This window comes from Phocoena sinus, chromosome 1, assembly GCF_008692025.1.
Source record: "Phocoena sinus isolate mPhoSin1 chromosome 1, mPhoSin1.pri, whole genome shotgun sequence".
NCBI classification, from domain to species: Eukaryota; Metazoa; Chordata; class Mammalia; order Artiodactyla; family Phocoenidae; genus Phocoena; species Phocoena sinus.
Window position 1 is genome coordinate 94,975,524 of NC_045763.1, and position 25,159 is coordinate 95,000,682.

The 25,159-nt window shown below is 36.6% G+C and overlaps 1 pseudogene; it reads right to left on the minus strand.

Moving 5' to 3' along the window:
• Positions 1–2,582: 2,582 nt before the first annotated feature.
• Positions 2,583–25,159, minus strand: part of LOC116760668 — a 54,853-nt pseudogene continuing 32,276 nt past the window's right edge.

A 25,159-nucleotide genomic window follows, 5' to 3' on the forward strand; every position in this document is an offset into this window, starting at 1 on the left:
TATTTTCTACTTTTTTTTTCTGTAAATTCATTGCATCCTACTACATTTATATGGACTATATTTATCCTCTTAAAAAAATGGTTTGCTCCTCCAAATATGCCTTGGTCTCTCTTAATGAAAAAATGTGAAAACAAAGGCACCAAGATTAACTCTAGTCTAGATTATATAGTGAATGAAATGTAGTTTTAAGCATATTGGAAGAAGTTAACAGTGACCCTAAATACATGTATATTAGCAGAGATAGAGTGAAAAATATTAAGTAACAGATGTAAGAAAACACATGACAACAGTGATTAACCTGACACATTTTGACTATAACGAACATAATAAAACATAAATGGAGTAAAAATAATTTCAGTACCTAGGGTTTCAAACTTTCTATGACAAATGGCCTATCAAACTTACCTCCTAGGTGATGACTAAAAGCATATCATCACTTGAAAAATATTTTATTACATTTTTAGCTTATATTTTGGGATTTTATAGTTCAGCATGGCTTAGGTAGAGTGACATGAATTGTATATAATCTGAACATATTAAAACAAAGCACTGGAGAAATGGCAGGTTAATATGTAACCAAACAAAAAAATTTATCTGTAATAGTGTCAAATACATTTGTTACCTGGGAAATAACTTAGGCTAGATGTTAAAACCAAACAATGATATGAAGTGATGCTTCCAATACCTAAATTATGCACTGAGCTTGATGAAACTGAGCATGACAAACATTCAAAAAAGTATTCAAGAACTTGATGCATAAAATGGATTTCTTACTATTGTATTTCTTATTATATTCATTTTCATGAAAACTAGAATTTCTGCAATTGCCACAAAGGAAAACACAGCTTTCAGAAGACTCTACTTCATGTCAGATTTCTTACATTCAAAATAAATTTATAAAATAAATATAATAACATGAAATGTATAGAATCTTGTTAGAATAAACCTTATGCTGGTAATTTTCATTCATAGCAACTATGAGCATCATCAGTCTTCTATGAAAGTCTTATCTACTATATTAATAAGTTTAAATGTACTCAGCATTATATCACAATCAGTACCTTTGAATCACGTCATACATTTAGCCTACTGTGCCACTAAAATATCCTGATTTACACCCACAATATGTAATCTGGAAGTCTAAATAAGAATGAACCCCAACATACTCCAATGTTATCACATTTATACTTTACAAAGTGACGTAAAGGCGATTAGTCAGGTACTTTGATCAATATTTACAGGCAAATTTGTCCACTTTCGCTAATATCCTGAAAATAGCTGTTGACAATTTGCTTCTTTTAATGTTTATCCTTACTTTTCTATGATTTTAAGTGGAATGTTTAGTTTTTTCATTTCATATTTCTTTCACTCTTAATTTATAAACTCAAGATAGAAAGTTGTGTTTAGTTTAATATTCCCTGAATTTCAATTGAGCTATGACCAGATTTAAAAAGTTATTTTATTTTCCTCCAATCTGAGAAATGTTGATACAATCTCTACACTTGGGGTAAAAAAGACTATAAAGATAAAATATAGATCCTGAGTACATTTTTTACCTGTAGCCCATAGGTTTATTTTTTCCCCAGATTTAAAATGAATATTTATTCATCAAGATTCCCAAACAGTTTATTAAATATCTTTTCTCCACAAATTGAATTAACACCAGGATTTGTCAGTAAATCTAAATGAATTAAATGCACTACATAGGAACTGAACTAAATCCACTGTGTCTGAAATCTGTTCATCACAAAATTTGAGTCTGGTACATAATTCCTTTCTGTCCTCCATTGCTGTACATCTTTCCTTTAAGACTGGAACTGAGACCATAAATTGGCTAATACAACATAGCAGTCACTGTAATCCTCCAAAAGAAAAATAAGTTATTTGATGACATAGTTATTTGGATGATTACTTACTGGTAATTATCATTTCTACATTATTTAAAAGGCAATCATTTTAAGTGTCAACGCATATTAGGCTAGTAGAAAAACGTTGAAGCAAAGCCCTCTCTTTTGATCTCACATAGTCATATCCAGTATGACAAGAGAAGATATATCTGATTTGTGCCAATCAGACTTCATGGAATTATTTTTAAAAGTTTTCTGGTAAAGATGAACTTGGCTTATCATAGAAAGAAAGTTCTTTGAAATTTCTACTAAATTCATTTTCTTTTGGGAAAAGTAAATTTAAGGCATGATAGTGCACGGAGTAAAATTTTCATTTATAGATTAATTATAGAACATTTATAAATTACTTGTGCTTAGTCTCTAATTTCTAATTTATTTTAAAGAACAAAACCTATGTTCATTATTTTACCTTGCCTAAACTTAACTGTACACCCTTGAATCACACCAGAATTAGGCAATTTGATTATCTTAATGGTTGTGTCTTAAAACCTACACACTGGGACCAAAGGTGAGGATCTGCATATGTGACTCTCCAACAAGTTCTGTGAACAAAGACTCTCCTCTTGGGAGTCCAGGGATCTAAGAAAGCAATTCTCCCTCAGAACAAGTTTTCAAATATTGTCTCAATAAGTAATTAAGAAAAACAGTGCTAAGTGGAGAGTGTTTCTTCTTTATTTAATTCTGGGAGGTCTGAGTGTTCCTGGAGCCCTCTTGGGTATATGTCAGTGGTGGCAAATTCCTCAAATGTGAGTACTCCCTAATGTTAGGGGGGCGGGGGTCAATCAAAGTTTCATCCTGCTCCACTTCCAGGATATTTCAGTCTGGCACTAATGGAAGCATAATTGGAAGAGCTCATGGCTTGAGATCAAGGCATAAATACTCTACTTTTCATGTGAGAAAGGCTCGAAGTGGTTTCTTGACTGTGTGTGTGAAAATCAGACTAAGAGGGAGGAGGATCAGAAAGCTCTGCATCTCCCAGTGTACTTCTACCTCAGCTACAGACTCATGGCATCAGAGGACCAAACATGTGTTCCAAACTTTCAGACGGCATCTGTTTGCTTACCATTGCCTGCTGCAATCTTCCTTCTTGTTCTTTTTTTGTTTGTTTGTTTTTCATCTGAGTGATTTGTCTTCTTAATTTGTTCACTTCTGCCTGACAAGATTCAACAACTCACTCACTCTTTTCCACAGCTGCACACACTGCCTGCGTGAAGTGCGATATAAACCTGTGAATAGTCCTAATGTCTTTCATTACTCCGTCCTTGTTAAAAAAAAAAGTCATTACCATGCTCTTTAATAACTGGCATAACTCTTAATATTTGGCACTGAAGGCACTTTGTACTCATGCTGGCTAATCTTGCCTACGTTGGGAATAACGAAGGATTTCCTTTGATTACATCTTCGATTTAGTCTAAAGAGAAGATTTACTAAAGCATGAGTGGAGTTGTTGGCTGTGGAGATGAAACTGTAGAGAAGGAAAAGAAGGTCCAGCTTGGGGAGAACGCTGGTGAGCTGCTTGTGGAAAACCTCCTCTCTGCGTGTATCTGCTGTGTGTTTTGCCAGAATCTGTACCCACCAATAACTTTCTCTGATCTTTAATACCATGCAAACTGTCTTTACTAACTTTGCTTGCTTAGTTATAAAAACTAAAAAGTTTTGAAGAAGGCTAATGGTTTCAATTACTTGCAAAAATTCTGCGTTGTTGATTTGTGAGTCACCAATGCTAAAGGTTTCACCTTGTCTTACCTGTTCCAGCAAAAATCCTTCCTCAAATTTGTCCCTTAAAAATAGCAGTCCCCAATTATAATCATGCTTAGGCTGGTGCTTCCATGAAGGGGGTCAATCTGGTCCTGGCAAGGAAGGGGGAAGCAAGTGAGATTCTGTCTGGCATACATCTGTGCTAAGGACCCCAAATTTATGATGAAGGTCGACCTCAGAGAAGCGCTAACCCGGGGAACTCGGTGTGGGCCTTGGAGCACTCCACATAGGTGTTTACATGTAGAGTCTAAAAATTGTACTCTATATTTTTAATATATTTTACCAATTCAATATAAGGTCCTTCAGATTTTTATAGAGATTTTAAAGCATTAAAATTTATTGTTCTAATTGTTATTTAGATGTCATCTTCTATAATCCTATTTTATGCTCTTATTTTACTGTTTGCTTTTTTCTTAACATCTTTATTGGAGTATAATTGTTTTATAATGGTGTGTTAGTTTCTACTTTATAACAAAGTGAATCAGTTATACATATACATATGTCCCTATATCTCTTCCCTCTTGCATCTTCCTCCCTCCTACCCTCCCTATCCCACCCCTCTAGGTGTTCACAAAGCACCGAGCTGATCTCCCTGTGCTATGTGGCTGCTTCCCACTAGCTATCTATTTTACGTTTGGTAGTGTATATATGTCCATGCCACTCTCTCACTTTGTCCCAGATTACCCTTCTCCCTCCGTGTATGCTCAAGTCCATTCTCTAGTAGGTCTGTGTCTTTATTCCTGTCTTGTCCCTCTTTTCTTCATGACCATTTTTTTCTAGATTCCATATATACGTGTTAGCATATGGTATTTATTTTTCTCTTTCTGACTTACTTCATTCTGTATGACAGTCACTAGGTCCATCGACCTCACTACAAATAACTCAGTTTTGTTTCCTTTTATGGCTGAGTAATATATGTGCCACATCTTTATCCATTCATCTGTTGATGGACACTTAGGTTGTTTCCATGTCCTGGCTATTGTAAATAGATCTGCAATGAACATTTTGGTACATGACTCTTTTTGAATGATGGTTTTCTCAGGCTATATTCCCAGTAGTGGGATTGAGGGTTTGTATGGTAGTTCTATTTGTTGATTTTAAGGAACCTCCACACTGTCCTCCATAGAGGCTGTATCAATTTACATTCCCACCAAAAGTACAAGAGGGTTCCCTTTTCTCCACACCCTCTCCAGCATTTATTGTTTGTGGATTTTTTGATGATGGCCATTCTGACCGGTGTGATATGATATCTCATTGTAGTTTTGATTTGCATTTCTCTAATGATTAATGATGTTGAGCATTCTTTCATGGGTTTGTTGGCAATCTGTATATCTTCTTTAGAGAAGTGTCTGTTTAGATCTTCTGCCCATTTTTGGATTGGGTTGTTTGTTTTTTTGATATTGAGCTGCATGAGCTGCTTGTAAATTTTGGAGATTAATCCTTTGTCAGTTGCTTCATTTGCAAATATTTTCTCCCATTCTGAGGGTTGTCTTTTCATCTTGTTTATGGTTTCCTTTGCTATGCAAAAGCTTTTAAGTTTCATTAGGCCCCATTTGTTTATTTTTATTTCCATTTCTCTAAGAGGTGGGTCAAAAAGGATCTTGCTGTGATTTATGTCATAGAGTGTTCTGCCTATATTTTCCTCTAAGGGTTTGATAGTGTCTGGCCTTACATTTAGGTCTTTAATCCAATTTTTTTTGTGGTATGCGGACTTATCACTATTGTGGCCTCTCTCACCATGGAGCACAGGCTCCGGATGCGCAGGCTCAGCAGCCTTGGCCCATGGGCCCAGCCGCTCTGTGGCATTTGGGATCCTCCTGGACCGGGCACGAACCCATGTTCCCTGCATCAGCAGGCAGACACTCAACCACTGTGCCACCAGGGAAGCCCTTTAATCCATTTTGAGTTTACTTTTGTGTATGGTGTTAGGGAGTGTTCTAATTTCATTCTTTTACATATAGCTGTCCAGTTTTCCCAGCACCACTCATTGAAGAGGGTTTCTTTCCTCCACTGTATATTCTGGCCTCCTTTATCAAAGATAAGGTGACCATATGTGTGTGGGTTTATCTCTGGGTTTTCTATCCTGATCCATTGATCTTTCTGTTTTTGTGCCAGTACCATACTGTCTTGATTACTGTTCCTTTGTAGTATAGTCTGAAGTCAGTTAGCTTGATTCCTCCAGCTCCGTTTTTCTTTCTTAAGATTGCTTTGTCTATTCGGGGTCTTTTGTGTTTCCATATAAATTGTGAAATTTTTTGTTCTAGTTCCGTGAAAAATGCCAGTAGTAGTTTGATAGGGATTGCACTGAATCTGTAGTTTGCTTAAGGTAGTATAGTCATTTTCACAATGTTGATTCTTCCAATCCAAGAATATGGTATATCTCTCCATCTGTTTGTATCATCTTTAATTTCTTTCATCAGTGTCTTATAGATTTCTGCATACAGGTCTTTTGTCTCCTTAGGTAGGTTTATTCCTAGGTATTTTATTCTTTTTGTTGCAGTGGTAAACGGGAGTGTTTTCTTAATTTCACTTTAAGATTTTTTATCATTAGTGTATAGGGATGCAAGAGATTTCTGTGCATTAATTTTGTATCCTGCTACTTTACCACATTCATTGATTAGCTCTAGTAGTTTTCTGGTGGCATCTTTAGGATTCTCTATGTATAGTATCATGTAATCTGCAAACAGTGACAGTTTTACTTCTTCTTTTCTGATTTGGATTCCTTTTAATTCTATTTCTTCTCTAATTGCTGTGGCTAAAACTTCCAAAACTATGTTGAATAATACTGGTGAGAGTGGGCAACCTTGTCTTGTTCCTGATATTAGTGGAAATGGTTTCAGTTTTTCACCATGGAGGACGATGTTGGCTGTGGGTTTGTCATATATGGCCTGTATTATGTTGAGGAAAGTCCCTCTATGCCTACTTTCTGGAAGGTTTTTTATCATAAATCGGTGTTGAGTTTTGTCAAAAGCTTTTTCTGCATCCATTGAGATGATCATATGGTTTTTATCATTCTATTTGTTAATATGGTGTATCACATTGATTGATTTGTGTATATTGAAGAATCCTTGCATTCCTGGGATAAACCCCACTTGATCATGGTGTATGATCCTTTTAATGTGCTGTTGGATTCTGTTTGCTAGCATATTGTTGAGGATTTTTGCATCTATGTTCATCAGTGATATTGGCCTGTAGTTTTCTTCCTGTGTGACATCTTTGTCTGGTTTTGGTATCACGGTGATGGTGGCCTCATAGAATGAGTTTGGGAGTGTTTCTCCCTCTGCTATATTTTGGAAGAGTTTGAGAAGTATAGGTGTTAGCTGTTCTCTAAATGTGTGATAGAATTCACTGTGAAACCATCTGGTCCTGGGCTTTTCTTTGTTGGAAGTTTTTAAACCACAGTTTCAATTTCAGTGCTTGTGATTGGTCTGTTCATATTTTCTATTTCCTCCTGGTTCAGTCTCAGAACATTGTGCATTTGTAAGAATTTGTCCATTTCTTCAAGATTGTCCATTTTATTGGCACACATTGTGCATTTGTAAGAATTTGTCCATTTCTTCAAGATTGTCCATTTTATTGGCATATAGTTGCTTGTAGTAATCTCTCATGATCTTTTGTATTTCTGCAGTGTCAGTTGTTCCTTCTCCTTTTTCATTTTTAATTGTATTGATTTGAGTCTTCTCCCTTTTTTTTCTTGATGAGTCTGGCGAATGGTTTATCAATTTTGTTTATCTTCTCAAAGAACCAGCTTTTAGTTTCATTGATCTTTGCTATTGTTTCCTTCATTTCTTTTTCATTTATTTCTGATCTGATCTTTATGATTTCTTTCCTTCTACTAACTTTGGTTTTTCTTTTTCTCTTCTTCCTCTAATTGCTTAAGTGTAAGGTTAGGTTGTTTATTTGAGATGTTTCTTGTTTCTTAAGGTAGGATTGTATTGCTATAAACTTCCTTCTTAAAACTGCTTTTGCTGTATCCCACAGGTTTTGGGTCATTGTTTTTTCATTGTCATTTGTTTCTAGGTATTTTTTGTTTTCTTCTTTGATTTCTTCAGTGATCTTTTAGTTATTAAGTAGTGTATTGTTTAGCCTCCATGTGTTTGTATTTTTTTTGCAGTTCACTCAGTCCCATGTAATTTTTTATCATCTTAATATTTTGTTAGCACTTTTATGAATTCATCAGTTTTCCATTAGAGTTATGAAAATGCTTATTCATTCAGTTCAGCAGTATAGTCAATTACCAGAAACCTGTACTTGTCAGAGTCTTTTCCATGAATTCCTTGAAGATGAAACCCTTTTATGGGAACATATTTGCAAAAGCATCAGAGTACTCCCAGAGCTGTCTGTAAATGACAAAAGACTTAAAAATGACCATGGTTAAAGATTTGATGAAAGCTCACAATAATGCAATTGACAAGGAAATTTAGTTATTTCTGAGATATACATTGTAAGGTAATAACTATAATTATGACTTATAACATTATACCAGAATATATAAGATTTTTAGAAATTTCATGTAATGTCTGAAACATTTATATTAACATACTTCCATACAAATAACCCAAAGAAAGATTAGTATTACTTGTTTTGTTTGTTTGCTTGTTTGTTTTTTATACTGCAGGTTCTTCTTCATCATCAATTTTATACACATCAGTGTATAAAAGTCCGTCCCAATCGCCCAATTCAGCACACCACCATCCCAACACCACTGCTGTTTTCTCCCCTTGGTGTCCATACATTTGTACTCTACATCTGTGTCTCAACTTCTGCCCAGCAAACTGGTTCATCTGTACCATTTTACTAGGTTCCACATACATGCATTAACATACTACATTTGTTTTTCTCTTTCTGACTTACTTCACTTTGTACGATAGTCTCTAGATCCATTGACGTCTCAACAAATGACTCAATTTCATTCCTTTTTATGGCTGAGTAATATTCCAATGTATATATGTACCACCACTTCTTCATCCATTCATCTGTCAATTGGCATTTAGGTTGCTTCCATGACCTGGCTATTGTAAATAGTGCTGCAATGAACGTTGGGGTGCATGTGTCCTTTTGAATTACAGTTTTCTCTGGATATATGCCCAGTACTGGGATTGCTGGATCATATGGTAATTCTATTTTTAGTTTTTAAGGAACCTCCATACTGTTCTCTATAGTGGGTGTATGAATTTACATTCCCACCAACAGTGCAAGAGGGTTCCCTTTTCTCTGCATCCTCTCCAGAATTTGTTGTTTGTAGATTTTCTGATGATGCTCAATCTAACTAGCATGAGGTGATACCTCATTGTAGTTTTGACTTGCATTTCTCTAGTAATTAATGATGTTGAGCCCCTTTTCATGTGCTTCTTGGCCATCTGTATGTCTTCGTTGGAGAAATGTCTATTTAGGTCTTCTGCCCATTTTTGGATTGGGTTATTTGTTTCTTTAATATTGAGCTGAATGGGTTGTTTATATACTTTGGAGATTAATCCTTTTTCTGTTGATTCATTTGCAAATATTTTCTCCCATTCTGAGGGCTGTGTTTTAGTCTTGTTTATGGTTTCCTTTGTTGTGCAAAAGCTTGTAAGTTTCATTAGGTCCCATTTGTTTATTTATGTTTTTATTTCCATTACTCTAGGAGGTGGATCAAAAAAGATCTTGCTGTCATTTATGTCAAAGAGTGTTCTTCCTATGCCTTCCTTTAAGAGTTTTAAAGTGTCCAGTCTTACATTTAGGTCTTGAATCCATTTTGAGTTAATTTTTGTGTATGGTGTTAGAGGGTGTTCTAATTTCATTCTTTTACATGTAGCTGTCCAGTTTTCCCAGAACCACTTATTGAAGAGACTGTCTTTTCTCCATTGTATATCTTTGCCTCCTTTGTCATAGATTAGTTGACCATATGTGCATGGATTTATCTCTGGGCTTTCTATCTTGTTCCATTGATCTATGTTTCTGCTTTTGTGCCAGTACCATATTGTCTTGATTACTGAAGTTTTGTAGTATAGTCTGAAGTCAGGGAGACTGATTCCTCCATCTCCGTTTTCTTCCCTGAAGACTGCTTTCGCTTTTTGGCATTGGTCTTTTGTGTCTCCATACAAATTAAAAGATGACTTTTTCTAGTTCCATAGAAAATGCCATTGGTAATTTGATGGGGATTGCATTGAATCTGTAGATTGCTTTGGGTAGTATAGTCATTTTCATATTATTGATTCTTCCAATCCAAGAACATGGTATATGTCTCCATCTGTGTGTATCATCTTTAATTTACTTCATCAGTGTCTTATAGTTTTCTGCATACAGGTCTTTTTTCTCCTTAGGTAGGTTTATTCCTAGGTATTTTATTCTTTTTGTTGCAGTGGTAAATGGGAGTGTTTCCATAATTCCTCCTTCAGATTTTTCATCATTAGTGTATAAGAATGCAAGAGATTTCTGTGCATTAATTTTGTATTCTGCAGCTTTACCAAATTCATTGATTAGCTCTAGTAGTTTTCTGGTGGCATCTTTAGGATTCTCTACGTATAGTAGCATTTAATCTGCAAACAGTGACAGTTTTACTTCTTTTCCAATTTTTATTCTTTTTATTTCTTTTGCTTCTCTGATTACCATGGCTAGGACTTCAAAAACTATGTTGAATAATAGTGGTGAGAGTGGACATCCTAGTCTCGTTCCTGATCTTAGAGGAAATGCTTTCAGTTTTTCACCATTGAGAATGATGTTTCCTGTGGATTTTTCATATATGGCCTTTATTATGTTGAGGTAGGTTCCCTGTATGTCCACTTTCTGGAGAGTTTTTATCATAAATCAGTGTTGAATTTTGTCAAAAGCTTTTTTGGCATGTATTGAGATGATCATATGGTTTTTATTCTTCAATTTGTTAATATGGTGTATCACATTGATTGAGTTGCTTATAATGAAGAATCCTTGCATCCCTGGGATAAATCCCAGTTGGTCGTGGTGTATGATCCTTTTAATGTGTTGTTGGTTCTGTTTTCTAGTGTTTTGTTGAGGATTTTTGCATCTATATTCATCAGTGATATTGGTTTGTAATTTTCTTTTTTTGTAGTATCCTTGTCTGGTTTTTGTATCAGGGTGATTGTGACCTCAGAATGAGTTTGGGAGTGTTCCTTCCTTTGCAAATTTTTGGAAGAGTTTGAGAAGGATAGGTGGTAGCTCGTCTCTAAATGTTTGATAGAATTTACCTCTGAAGCCATCTGGTCCTGGACTTTTGTTTGTTAGAAGATATTTACTCACAGTTTCAATTTCATTACTTGTGATTGGTCTGTTTATATCTTCTGTTTCTTCCCGGTTCAGTCTCGGAAAGTTATACCTTTCTAAGAATTTGTCCATTTCTTCCAGATTGTCAATTTTATTGGCATAGAGTTGTTTGTAGTAGTCCCTTAGGATGTTTTGTATTTCTGCATCAACTGTTGTAACTTTTCATTTTTCATTTGTAATTTTATTGATTTCAGTCCTCTCCCTCTTTATCTTGATGAGTCTGGCTAATGGTTTATCAATTGTGTTTATCTACTCAAAGAACCAGCTTTTAGTTTTATTGATCTTTGCTATTGTTTTCTTTGTTTTTATTTCATTTATTTCTGCTCTGATCTTTATGATTTCTTTCCTTCTGCTAACTTTGGGTTTTGTTTGTTCATCTTTCTCTAGTTCCTTTAGGTGTAAGGTTAAATTGTTTACTTGAGATTTTTCTTGCTTCTTGAGGTTGGCTTGTATAGCTATAAATTTCCCTCTTAGAACTGCTTTTGCTGCATCCCATAGGTTTTGGATCATCGTGTTTTCATTGTCATTTGTTTCTAGGTATTTTTTGATTTCCTCTTTGATTTCTTCAGTGATCTGTTGGTTATTTAGTATCGTAATTTTTAGCCTCCATGTGTTTGTGTTTTTTATGGTTTTTTCCTTGTAATTCATTTCTAATCTCATAGCATTGTGGTCAGAAAAGATGCTTCATATGTTTTCAATTTTCTTAAATTTACTGAGGCTTGATTTGTGACCCAAGATGTGTTCTATCCTGGAGAATGTTCCATGCACACTTGAGAAGAAAGTGTAATCTGCTGTTTTTGGATGGAACAATATATAAATATCAATTAAAGTTATCTGGTCTACTGTGTCATTTGAAGCTTCTGTCTCATTATTTATTTTCATTTTGGATGATCTGTCCATTGGTGTAAGTGAGGTGTTAAAGTCCCCCACTATTATTGTGTTACTATCAATTTCCTCTTTTGTAACTGTTAGCACTTGCCTTATATATTGAGGTGCTCCTATGTTGGGTGCATATATATTTATAATTTTTATATCTTCTTCTTGGGTTGATCCCTTGATTGTTATATTGTGTCCTTCCTTGTGTCTTGTAACATTCTTTATTTTAAAGTCTACTTTATCTGATAAAGTAATGCTACTCCAACTTTCTTTTGATTTCCATTTGCATGGAATATCTTTTTCTATCCCCTCACTTTCAGTCTGTATGTGTCTCTAGTTCTGAAGTGAGTCTCTTGTAGACAGCATATATATACGTCTTGTTTTTGTATCCATTCAACAAGCCTGTGTCTTTTGGTTGGAGCATTTAATCCATTCACGTTTAAGGTAATTATCAATATGCATGTTCTTATGACCATTTTCTTAATTGTTTTGTGTTTGTAGGTCCTTTTCTTCTCTTGTGTTTTCCACTTAGAGAAGTTCCTTTAGCATTTGTTGTAGAGCTGGTTTGGTGGTGCTGAATTCTCTTAGCTTTTGCTTGTCTGTAAAGCTTTTGATTTCTCCATAGACTCTGAATGATCCTTGCTGGGTACAGTAGCCTTGGCTGTAGTCTCTTCCCTTTCATCACTTTAAGTATATCATGCCAGTCCCTTCTGGCTTGTAGAGTTTCTGCTGAGAAACCAGCTGTTAACCTTATGGGAGTTCCCTTGTGTGTTATTTGTCATTTTTCCCTTGCTGCTTTCAATAATTTTTCTTTGTCTTTAATCTTTGCTAATTCGATTATGATGTGTCTTGACGTGTTTCTCCTTGGATTTATCCTGTATGGGACTCTCTGTGCTTCCTGGACTTGATTATCCGTTTCCTTTCCCATATTAGGGAAGTTTTCAACTATAATCTCTTCAAATATTTCCTCAGTCCTTTTCTTTTTCTCTTCTTCTTCTGGGACCCCTATAATTCAAATGTTGGTACATTTAATGTTGTCCCACAGGTCTCTGAGACTGTCCTAAATTCTTTTCATTTTTTTTTTTCTTTATTCTGCTCTGCAGTAGTTTTTTCCACTGTTTTATCTTCCAGGTCACTTATCCGTTCTTCTGCCTCAGTTATTCTGCTATTGGTCACCTCTAGAGAAGTTTTAATTTCATTTATTGTGTTGTTCATCACCGTTTGTTTGCTCTTTCATTCTTCTAAGTCCTTGTTAAATGCTTCTTGTATTTTCTCCATTCTATTTCCAAGATTTTGGATCATCTTTACTATCATTATTCTGAATCCTTTTCCGGTAGACTGCCTATACCTTCTTCATTTGTTAGGTCTGGTGGGTTTTTGCCTTGCTCCTTCATCTGCTGTGTTTCTCTGTCTTCTCATTTTGCTTAACTTACTCAGTTTGGGGTCTCCTTTTCACAGGTCTCAGGTTCATAGTTCCTGCTGTTTTTGGTGTCTGTCCCCAGTGGCTAAGGTTGGTTCAGTGGTTCTGTAGGCTTCCTGGTGGAGGTATCTAGTGCCTGTGTTCTGGTGGATGAGGCTGGATCTTGTCTTTCTGGTGGGCAGGTCCACGTCTGGTGGTGTGTTTTGCAGTGTCTGTGGCCTTATTATGATTCTAGGCAGCCTCTCTGCTAATGGATGGGCTTGTGTTTATGTCTTGCTTGTTGGACGGCATAGGGTATGCAGCACTGTAGCTTGCTGGTCTTTGAGTGGAGCTGGGTCTTGGCATTGAGATGGAGATCTCTGGATGATTTTCACCAGTTGATATTATGTGGAGCTGGGAGGTCTCTTGTGGACCAGTGTCCTGAACTTGGTTCTCCCACCTCAGAGGCACAGCCATGATGCCTGGCTGGAGGACCAAGAACCTGTTATCTACACGGCTCAGAATCAAAGGGAGAAAAAAGAAAGAAAGAAAGAAAGAAGAAGATAAAATAAAATAAAGTAAAATAAAATAGTTTTTAAAATACATAATAAAAATAATTATTAAAAAAATGTTTTAGCGGGCTTCCCTGGTGGTGCAGTGGTTGAGAATCCGCCTGCTGATGCAGGATACACGAATTCGTGCCCCAGTCCAGGAAGATCCCACATGCCGCGGAGTGGCTGGGCCCGTGAGCCATGGCCGCTGAGTCTGCACATCCAGAGCCTGTGCTCCACAACGGGAGAGGCCACAACAGTGAGAGGCCCGCGTACCACAAAAAAAAAAAAAACCCAAAAAACAAACAAAAAAATATTTTAGGGCTTCCCTGGTGGTGCAGTGGTTAAGAGTCCGCCTGCCGCTGCAGGGGACACGGGTTCGTGCCCTGGTCCAGGAAGATCCCACATGCCATGGAGTGGCTAGGCCCGTGACCCATGGCTGCTGAGCCTGCACGCCCGGAGCCTGTGCTCTGCAATGGGAGAGGCCACAACAGTGAGAGGCCTGCATACCGCAAAAAAATGTTTAAAAAAGTAATTAAAAAAAAAAAAAGAAAGAAAGAAAGAAGGAGCAACCAAACCAAAAAAACAAATCCACCAATGATAACAAGTGCTAAAAACTATACAAAAAGAAAAACAAAAAAACGGACAGACAGAACCCTAAGACAAATGGTAAAAGGAAAACTATAGAGACAAAATCACACACAGAAGCATACGTATACACCCTTACAAAAAGAGAAAAAGGGGAAAAATATATATATATTGTTGCTCCCAAAGTCCACCTCCTCAATTTGGGTTGATTTGTTGTCTATTCAGGTATTGCACAGATGCAGGTACATCAAGTTGATTGTGGAGCTTTAATCTGCTGCTCCTGAAGCTGCTGGGAGAGATTTCCCTTTCTCTTCTTTGTTTGCACAGCTCCTGGAGTTCAGCTTTGGATTTGGCCCCGCCTCTGCCTGTAGGTCACCTGAGGGCGTCTGTTCTTTGCTCAGACAGGACAGGGTTAAAGGAGCAGCTGATTCGGGGGCTCTGGCTCACACAGCCCGGGGGTACGGAGGTATACGGATGCGGGGCGAGCCTGCGGCAGCAGAGGCTGGCGTGACGTTGCACCAGCCTGAGGCACGCCGTGCGTTCTCCCGGGGAAGATGTCCCTGGATCATGGGACCCTGGCAGTGGCAGGCTGCACAGACTCCCCGGAGGGGCAGTGTGGATAGTGACCTGTGCTTGCGCACAGCTTCTTGGTGGTGGCAGCAGAAGCCTTAGCGTCTCATGCCCGTCTCTGGGGTCCGTGCTGATAGCCGCAGCTCACGACTGTCTCTGGAGCTCCTTTAAGTAGTGCTCTTAATCCCCTCTCCTCGTGCATCAGGAAACAAAAGGCAAGAAAAGTCTCTTCCCTCTTCGGCAGCTCCAGACTTTTACCCAGACTCCCTCCGGGCTAGCTGTGGTGCACTAACCCCTTCAGGCTGTGTTCACCCCGCCAATACTCACCCTGCACTCCGACCAAAGCCCGAGCCTCAGCTCCCAGCCCCCACCCGCCCCAGTGGGTGAGCAGACAAGCCTCGGGCTGGTGAGTGCCCATCGGCACCGATCCTCGGTGCGGGAATCTCTCCGCTTTGCCCTACGCATCCCTGTTGCTGTGCTCTCCTCCGCGGCTCTGAAGCTTCCCCCCTCTGCCACCCACAGTCTCCGCCCAGCAAGGGCCTTCCTAGTGTGTGGAAAACTTTCCTCCTTCACAGCTCCCTCTCAGAGGTGCGGGTCCCAACCCTATTATTTTGTCTCTCTTTTTTCTTTTTTCTTTTGCCCTACCCAGGTACGTGGGGAGTTTCTTGCCTTTCGGTAGATATGAGGTCTTCTGCCAGTGTACAGTCGGTGTTCTGTAGCTCTTGTTCCACATGTAGATGTATTTCTGATGTATTTGTGGTGAGGAAGGTGATCTCCACGTCTTACTTTTCCGCCATCTTGAAGCTCCTCTACTCTTTCCTTCTTAATTGCATAATTACTCATTTTGTAATGTATTACAAGTTTTGAAATACTAGGGTAGTCTTTTTGCATACTGCCTTGGGAGAAAGAGCAGTTGAACACTTTTATAGCTTCTCTCTTACCTTCTCACTCTTCCCATATATCTGTATTTTATCTTGAAGGTAGAGTCCATTAATTGTCACCTTTTTTTTTCTTTTGTATCCTACTTTGCTCCAACAGTTATACCAGTTAAGATTTTTCAGTACTAGCTCTCCTTCAATTTTGGTGTTCTGTATTCTAATTTATTTTTATTAGTCTTTCCCCTGTCTTAATGATGTTGTTTAATTAAACCTAATTGTTTCTTTTCAAAAACAACAGCCACATTTAGTGGATATTCCATTATTGGTACAAAGTTGTACCTACACTTTGAGAAATCAGTTATTTAACTTCTTGTGTTCATCAGTGATCCCATGAGTCTTTTTGAATGTCTGGGGATATATTAAGATATAACCTGCACAATATGTATTTATATAAGAAGACTAAAGGATGATCAATTTAGATAAAATAGGAATACGTACTAAGTGAACAAAATGCTAGAAAATGCAAAAGGAAAAAAGACATTGTTGAGCTCAAAGTGTGGAATTCCATGTTTAAGATGTTATATTACATCTGCCAGTGTTTTATTCAGGAAAAGATATTTTAAAAAATTATTGGGTTGGCCAAAATATTCGTTTCGGTTTCCCATAAGATGTTATGAAAAATGCCCGAACGAACTTTTTGGCCAGTCCAATATTTAATCAGTATTTGTTTGATATGTTATTTCATTGAGTTTTAGCATTAAAAATTAATGTTAAAATTGTTAATATGTTTCAGTAGTAGTTTATATTTGTACATTTTACTTCGAACATAGTAGGCCTTTTTAATTTCTCTTAGTTCTCAATCTTGAGAATTTATTTACTTTAGTTCTAGAGTTTTAATTTTATTTTATTATGTCCTTGCTTATTTAGTCATCCCTCTTTGTTCTGTGTTCTTTTTGGGAGGCTCCTATTACTTACATAGTATATTTTCATTCTCCTTCTCCTCTTGGAATAAAATTGCTCCAATCTGTCTTCCATTTCACTTATCTGATTTTCTTTAAGGACAATTCAACTACACTATATTAAATGTTTTCAATACAGACTTTACTTTTTATACTTTAGAAATTATGTCAGTCTTTCTGGGTTCATTGTTAAGATCCAGTTTCAGTTTACTAACCATTGGTATGAATTGCTTTTATAAAACTTTCTAGGAATTCATGTGAAAGTTCCTCTTTAGGAATTCATATTACCTTTACATTTTGTGATTTCTCCTTTTTCTTTGATATTACAGAATATTTGGTTTGTTTATTTGTTTTAAACTGAGAACGGATTTTTTTAAATTAATAGTCTCTATTAATTAGCTTGCTTACTTCTGGGAAATAGAACTTGAAACAGACTTAAGAGTCCTAATGTTTGGAATTGGAAAGAGGACCAGCTTAAGAAGTTCCCTTTAGTTGCCTTCAAAACTCAAATATTTTCAGAAACACATTCCTGTATTTAAAACAAAATAGAATGCAATTCTTGATTTCATGTTGGCAGTTTAATATCCCAAGAGAAGGATAAATGAATGAACAGAAATGTATGTATATAAATGTTTACCGAAAGCTGTATGTTAGAATGTAGATAGCAGCACTCTTTCTAATAGCCCCAAACTTGTAAACCAAACAAGTAAGCAAAAGTAGAATGAATAGATAACTTGTAGTATATCCACAAAATGGGATACTAAACAGCAGTATTAATGAATAAACTACTAACAATGCCAGTACTTACACACCTAATATTGAGTAAAAGAATCCAGACACAAAAAACTAAAACTCATCTACGGTGATAAGAGGTGAGCTGGTGTTACCTTTGGTGAGGAGAGTTGTGATTGGGAGGGAGCAGAGGCCCCCACTTGGGAACTTGGTAATGTTTTGTTTATTGCTCTGGAAAGGGGTTATATGAACATGTTCACTTTGTGAAATTTTATTGAGAAACATATACATGATCTGTGCACTTCTTTGTGTGTTTGTAATTCTCAATAGTTTATCTTAAAAATGCATGGGATGTAGGGGTAGCCACACTGCATCTGTATCTGCCACACATCTGTAACTAATCATCTTCAGTATCTGTAATGAATATGTTGTCTAATGATAACATATATCATATGCCATTAGATAAGAATAAGTGTTGTGTCATAAATGAATGAAGAGAGGGTGAAATTATTCTGATGAGGAATCAGAAATGGCTTCATAAAGGAATTCTCAGTGTAGAGGTTTGACCTGGGTGTACAGAGAGACAGAATGAAAGGAAATCAGTTAAGAAGTTATTGCAATACTCTAGGATTGCATCTTAGTATTTAAGGGCTGAGCATTGTGACTTGGGCAGTTAGGTGACTTCTAAGTATTTGTTAAACATGAACAACATTGGACTGAATGTTACCTTTGACAATAAACTGAATTACCACATGGGGGAAAAAAAGCACAAGCTTTTCTCATCATTTATACTAATTATATTTTGGGGAAATTCTGGATATGAGCATGAGTTTTTGGGGTTTTGATTCTCATTAAACAAAGATACATTGAACCAAATTTTGTTTATATAGTCATTAGTGTGTTAGAAATATGGAAACTAATAAACATCACAAAAGTGACAAAATAATTGCAAATTACATGTTGTGAAGATTTCCAACTCACTGAACTCCTTATTGATTTATCTTTGCACTTATTCTTTTTTTGATTTAAAAAGTACATAGCAACATTTTAGAAATGCAGATATAAGAAAATATAAGAAGAAAAAATTATATGTACCCAACTCTAAGGTGACCTCCCTACCATGGATTAAATCTATCCACTCATCCACTGAGACAGCACTTACTATAGAGGGTCTAATTTCACTTTCAGCAGCATTATTCAAAGAACGAACAGAAAAACTTAGCAAGTCCACTAAATGTGGACTTCATCAATCAGCTAGCAAACACAACCAAGTCTAAAACAAGTCAATGATTATTTCTATTGGGTCAGAAAGCAGAAAATGAAATATAAAGCAGCTCTGGATTTCTCCAAGGATAGCAAGTTGTCTGAGGTCAACAAAACTTTCTGCAAGTGTTCCTTCTCCCTGCAAAAGATATTATTGGTATCACAACTGTAGACAACCCTGACATTTTAAAGGAATTTGGAAAATGATGTCACTTACAACACTAAACTGTGAAATATAAATGAGGGAGGAAGCAGATGTATTAGAATCAAAAGAAGAAAAAATCTTTTTTAAAAAAGCTTCAAATTAATTCTTACCTCATGTAGAGGTGACAAATGAGAAACCATAGAAGGGAGACAGTGAAGGAGACCAGTGGGGCGAGACTGAATGCAGAGAGACAGGACCAGCGTCAGAAAGCCATGCCCCCCGCCCCCACCCTTCCACAATTCTTACTCTCTCCTCATACTTCCTGGTTTGGTGCTTTATGCAAATATGCACCTGATTGGAGATCTCCCGGAAGACAAATGGTGAGGAAAAACCTCTGTTCACTTGCCCATAGTGGGCAACCTGGTTAGATAAACTTGTTTTATTTTAATCTTCAATTGCAAGTAAACAAAATCAAATGAGGAGTATATGAAAAAATAAGATGTATAAATGTGGGAAGGAAAGATCACTACATGCATCTTTAGTAAAAAATTTCTAAAGTCTCATCATATGTGCAGACTATAACAAAATTGATCATTTCTAGATATTTCAAGTCAAATCTGTACCAAATCACTGGCATTCCATGAAACAGAACAGACCTCCGATTTGGTGGCATCAATCATCCAACTAGGTCATGCAGAGCAGCTTAAAGACCACGAAGCTTCATTTTGTAGCTCACAGTATAATTCTCACTGTAGCCTTCCTACACATACAAAGCAGAGACTTCAGAGCAGAAAGCCTCCAGGTCAGTAAGGTAGTTTTTTTTTCTTTTTTTTTTTTGGATTGGTTCATTCTTAGGTTCCTGTACTCAGCTGGAATAAAAATAAAAAAAAAAAAAGCCTCATGAGCAAAGACAGAAAAATGCCCAAATGCTCAGATTTTTTGTTTGTTTTGTTTTGAGTTAGGGAATATATCTTGTCTCCACTCTCAGTACCCAGAAAAGGCAAAGGACATCCTCAGTATATATGCTATGGAAGGAAATGCCTTATTTTACACACTTGGTATGGGACCTTAGGCCAGTCGTTTCCCCTCCTTTCAACTTTAGTGCACCCCTTGCAAAGTGTGGTTGGTAGTAATACCTCTTCCTGGGATTGTTTCAAAAACATAATTAGATAATGCCTGTGAAAGCACTTTGTGAATTCTAAAGTGCTATGCAAATATAAGGGATAAAAGATTGTAAAGTGCCTCTGGGTGGCTCCTTCTCAAATATGCCCAGATATTAACATTTTAGTGGTGAAAAAATAGTGCTAATATTTCTCATTGGCACTTTTCTACAGCAGAAGTAAGTAATCTAAGTAGAGGAATATATTTTTCCTTAAGACTCAATAAAGCTATTTTCATTTCAGTTGGGAAACTGTGGCACATAAATATTTTTATTTTCCCTGAATTGACCTTGTGGAGAAAAAAATGTAATTCACCATTTGTCTAATGGAAAAATCTGAAAGTCAGAGGAACCCTCTTCTCATCTTGCCATCAAGACCTTGTGTGTGACCCTGGACAAGTTACTGTTCTTCCCATCAATCAGTTCTGTCCAACAAATATTTATACAGCCTGAATATATGCCAAGTTCTGTGCTAAGCTCGGCCTAAAGAACAAAGAAAAGAGCAAAAGACATAGTCCTTGACATCTAAGAACTTTACAATTTAATAAATTTTTTCACCTTCCAAACAGAAGGCGTACCCACCTCTCAGGTTTGTTATGAGAATAAAATATAGGATGGGATAGTGCTTGGCAGAGTTGGAATGTGTTACATATGCAAAGTGGTATTATTACTACACATAAAACCATCAGAAGCATGTAAATGGTTAAAGAATACTTAACAGAGAGAAGTGGAGAAGGGATTAATGTTTATAGAGCTTCTGCTCCATACAGAGAGATCTACATATATTATTTCATCCACACAACTAACTGGTTAGACGGATATTAATCGCTGCTTTTGACCAGTGGGGAAATTGAGAATCTTATCAGTTAAAACGACTTAGCTAACAAATCAGAACCCCTATGCAAACCAAGGACAGTCTGACTGCAAAGACTACAGAAACAATTGATGTAGATTGCGCATTGCTTCAGAAATCCACACCTATTTTCACAGGGAAAGGAGTCCCCAAAACTTAACAAGCAGCAATAATCAGCTGTAGAAATAGCTAAGAACATATTTTTTTCAACTTATTTTTTTTAACAAAGGCATTTGAAGGAAAGGACAAATTGAACTAATTTAACTAACTTAATTAATATGTCAACATAAAGGAATCAAAAACCGGTATAACTGTTTTCTTAACCTCCTGAACACAACTCATGCCTAATATAATTTTTGTTTAAAAGCAAAACTAATGTTGTTTTGTGGGTCCTTAGGTAGTTGGAATGGAAGGAAACACTGCACATTTTGGCACTCACATGGTTAAAGGAATCATTTAGCGAGGACTTCATGAAAAGATTTCTGTAATGCTTTCTGTGTGGATTAGCATACCAAGCAAAATACAAAAGGTAGCTTAATGCCTGGATATATTGAAATCAAGAGCTTAACTTCTAATATCCTCTCTCCAATCAGTTATGGATTTACAAAACATTTTACTACGGTTGTTATTTTTCCTACCTAAAACTCACAACTAAATCCACTAGCCTGAAAGACTGTTGAGTTATACTGGTATGATTTTCAAATTTTATTTTCAACCTATATAGAAGAATGAGATAAACTCTGGGGGTATGCAAAAGCTGGAAACTGCTTAGAAGCAGCTAAGAAGAGTACATATAAATCAAGCAGCCTGGAATTATAAATATGTAATGACTATTTAGAAAAAAAAAATGTAATGATTGATTCTCTTGCTGACCTAACTGGCTATGAATTAACACATTTCCCTCATAGCAGGAAGAGAGCTACTAATATTTATCTAGTGTCTACTAAATGCTAGACCCTGTGGTACATACTTTTTATACATTATTTCATTTATATCTAGTGTCTACTAAATGCTAGACCCTGTGGTACATACTTTTTATACATTATTTCATTTATCTCCCACAAAAACCCTATAAAGGAAGTAATATTGTCTTTATGTTTCAGCCAGATGATGGAAATTCTAGATGATAGGATTGAGATTTAGAATTGAAATAATGGTCCAAAACAAAAAACTAATAAATAGCAGAGCCAAGATTCATCTCTGAGTCTTGTCTATTCCCTTCAATATCCTGCATCCCTCTTCATGTTAGGTACCTTAGAAGGTGCCATCTCTGTATGCCATTTGCAAATATAAAAGGCTTGAAAGGCAATGAAAAGAATTCCCAGTATAGGTTAATTCATTCATTCACTTAACATGTAATTATTAAGTACCTACTCTTTGCCAAACTCATGATGCAGAACACATTGGTGAAGGAAACATACATGGGCTTTGTTCTCATGGGATTTACAGTATGAATTATTTTAGGCTTTGAACTAGAGGGGTCTCAAAATAACTCAGAACTGAAAATAAACTAGACTCCACATAGTGAACCAGATGTATCTAATCTGTCACTCACTGTCTGGTGGCTCAGGCTAACTAGTAAGTACACTGAGTGCAGTTGTGTCATCAATAAAACAGAGATAATAAAAATTGTACTATTTACCTCAAGGTGGAATTATGAGGAATAAATAACACAATGCATATGAAATTACCATCAACATTCAAAGACAGATGCACACATACATAAAAGGATTATTGTTCTGCTTATTAAGGAAAAGATAATATATTTTTAGCTTATGAAAAAAGCAATCATGTGATGTTATAGCAACAGTTTCTACCAGATTGCAAAATTTTGAGGCTCCTGCTCATGTAGACATATAGATAATAAATTGGGAAAGGAATTGCAGAAAAGAATAATTCATTTATTATTTTAATTATTTGATATATAGTATCAAGGTAATCTGGTAAAGCATAAAGCATAACTTTGGAATTTTTATCTTGTGGATTTAGATTTCACTGATCAACCCAAATGCTTCTGCACACACTGAGTGGTGAAAGTGTACCAGGTTAACAGAAAGATTTAACACAAAGAGATGCTCATTGTCCAGTGTGCCAGGCACCGTGATGGGAACAAGAGATGGGCCATATTCCCAGGGAACTTGTAGTCTACTGGGAGATACAGAACATAGCCAGATGCTATTCGCTGATGCTAAGTGTAAAATCAGGAAGATTCAGGGCATTACAAGAACACAGTCTAAAGTCACTTAAATCCATCCTAGTATCTACGAAACCCCTAAACTGAGGGTTTCAGGATGAAGAGGCAATTCCAGGTAAAGGTTAGTATTTGGTGGTAGAATATTTCAAGCAGAAAGAAGACCTAATGCAAACACATGGAAACAAGAGCAAGCAGGAAACACTGAAGACAGGAGTCTAGTCCATGGTGGCTGAAGGAGTGGAGAATGCAGAGAGCAAAGCAGGGGAAGTAGTTTGCGCAAAGTATGAGCCTGGAGAATTTAAGGGAGAGGTACCCTGGGCATAAAGACTTCTGAGGATGTATTGAGAAATGTGGAATTTCTCCTCACAGTAAGGTAACTGATACTAAGAGGCTTTGATTTTGAGTTGGATTTTGGCTTGGGGATAAGCAAGATGGTCACAATCAAACTTGCTCTTAAGAGACATCCCACTTGTGTCTGGGTGAAGAATGGGTTGGTAAGGTTAAGCCAAGAGGCTGATTAGGAGGATAATGAAATCACTAAGCTAGAACTTTTCCTGAGTTACCATGACCCATGACTGAAAATAAATGAGTACCATAAATATAAATCATAAGCAGAGTGAATCGTTTGCCAAAGAAGTGAAACGCTAATTGAAAAGCCAGAAGAGTACTGAGCAAGGTGAGGAAGATCATAGAAGTGATTAAAGTTGTTTCCTTTGGCTTAGATTTGTAGGACTTCCAGGATTAACTGGAACAATCTCCCTGCTCTCACCCCCCAAGGCCTCCCAATTATCCTTTTTGTTCTGACTGGGGGAGAAGTGTGATTGCTGCCCTTTCAGTAAGTGAAACGCAGGCCCCATCTGTGGAATCCTGAAGGCCAACCTGGTACAACATTACTTACTAGGGGCCAGGGGTCTTATCTGACTAAGAATTCATTTGTGGCTTTCAGCCCTGTCTTTGTCATCACATCCAAAGCACTCAGACTATTTCCTCTCTGCACACATTGCTGCTGTAGAGCATGGTACTGTTTGTTTCACGTAGGAAGATAGAGTTATTCATTTCAGTGGTATCATAATAATATTGAACAGCTGGTCATTGTATCTCACTGTCTCACTTCTCACACACTCTTGCTTTTTCAGCCACAGTCCCATAGCCAAACACTGTGAAAACCAAAGGAAACGTGTTATAAAAGCAACTATGCTGATGAACAAAACATATAGAGTCTCTGGGTATAAGTGAAAAATCCAACAATTCATATTTCTGTCCTTTTCCCAATTAACTCTTAAAAAATGTTATGCTGATATAAAACCTCATATTTGAGCAATCTATCTCCTATTTTTATAGTTATAATAACAATTGATCTAATTTAATTAGTGATTTTAAAAAGATATTATTAGGGAGATCAGTTAAGTAATCAGAACATGGAAATTAAATAAACTATTCAAAATTCACAGGCAAATTTAATAATTGCTGGTACTTAACGGCAGGTCACTTGACTCCAGGATGAAATGCCAGCTCCCACACCAGGTCTAAAGGCTCTGTGTATCTGAACTGGCCCTTTTATCAAACCATAAGGCAGGCTCAAAGATAATCTTTGTTCAAAGTCAAAACCCCATATGCAAGTCTTCCCATTACTATCTTTGTATCATTTGTGGACTTTTGACTGATATTGGGATGATAATAATAACATAGTAGTAATAACAAAAACAATGATAGCTGAGCAGCTGTCGCATAATGGTTAATAATATTAAAACAACAACAAAAATGATAGAGCAGCTGCAGCAAGGTGATTAAGCATGCAGGCTCTGGGTCACATTGTCTAGATTTACTGTACTGGCTCCAACACTCTTTGACTGAATGTATGAGCTTAAGCAAGTTATCTAGCCTCTCTATTCCTCTGTCTCTTTATTTTTTAAATAAATATCATTCATGTATAAGAAAAAAATTGATTATAATAACACCATCAACAGAGATGTAGTTTAAGGATTAAAAGAAGTAATACCTATTATGTGCTTAAAAACTATCTGGCACATAGTAAACATTCAATAAGTACTGCCTACAATCATTATT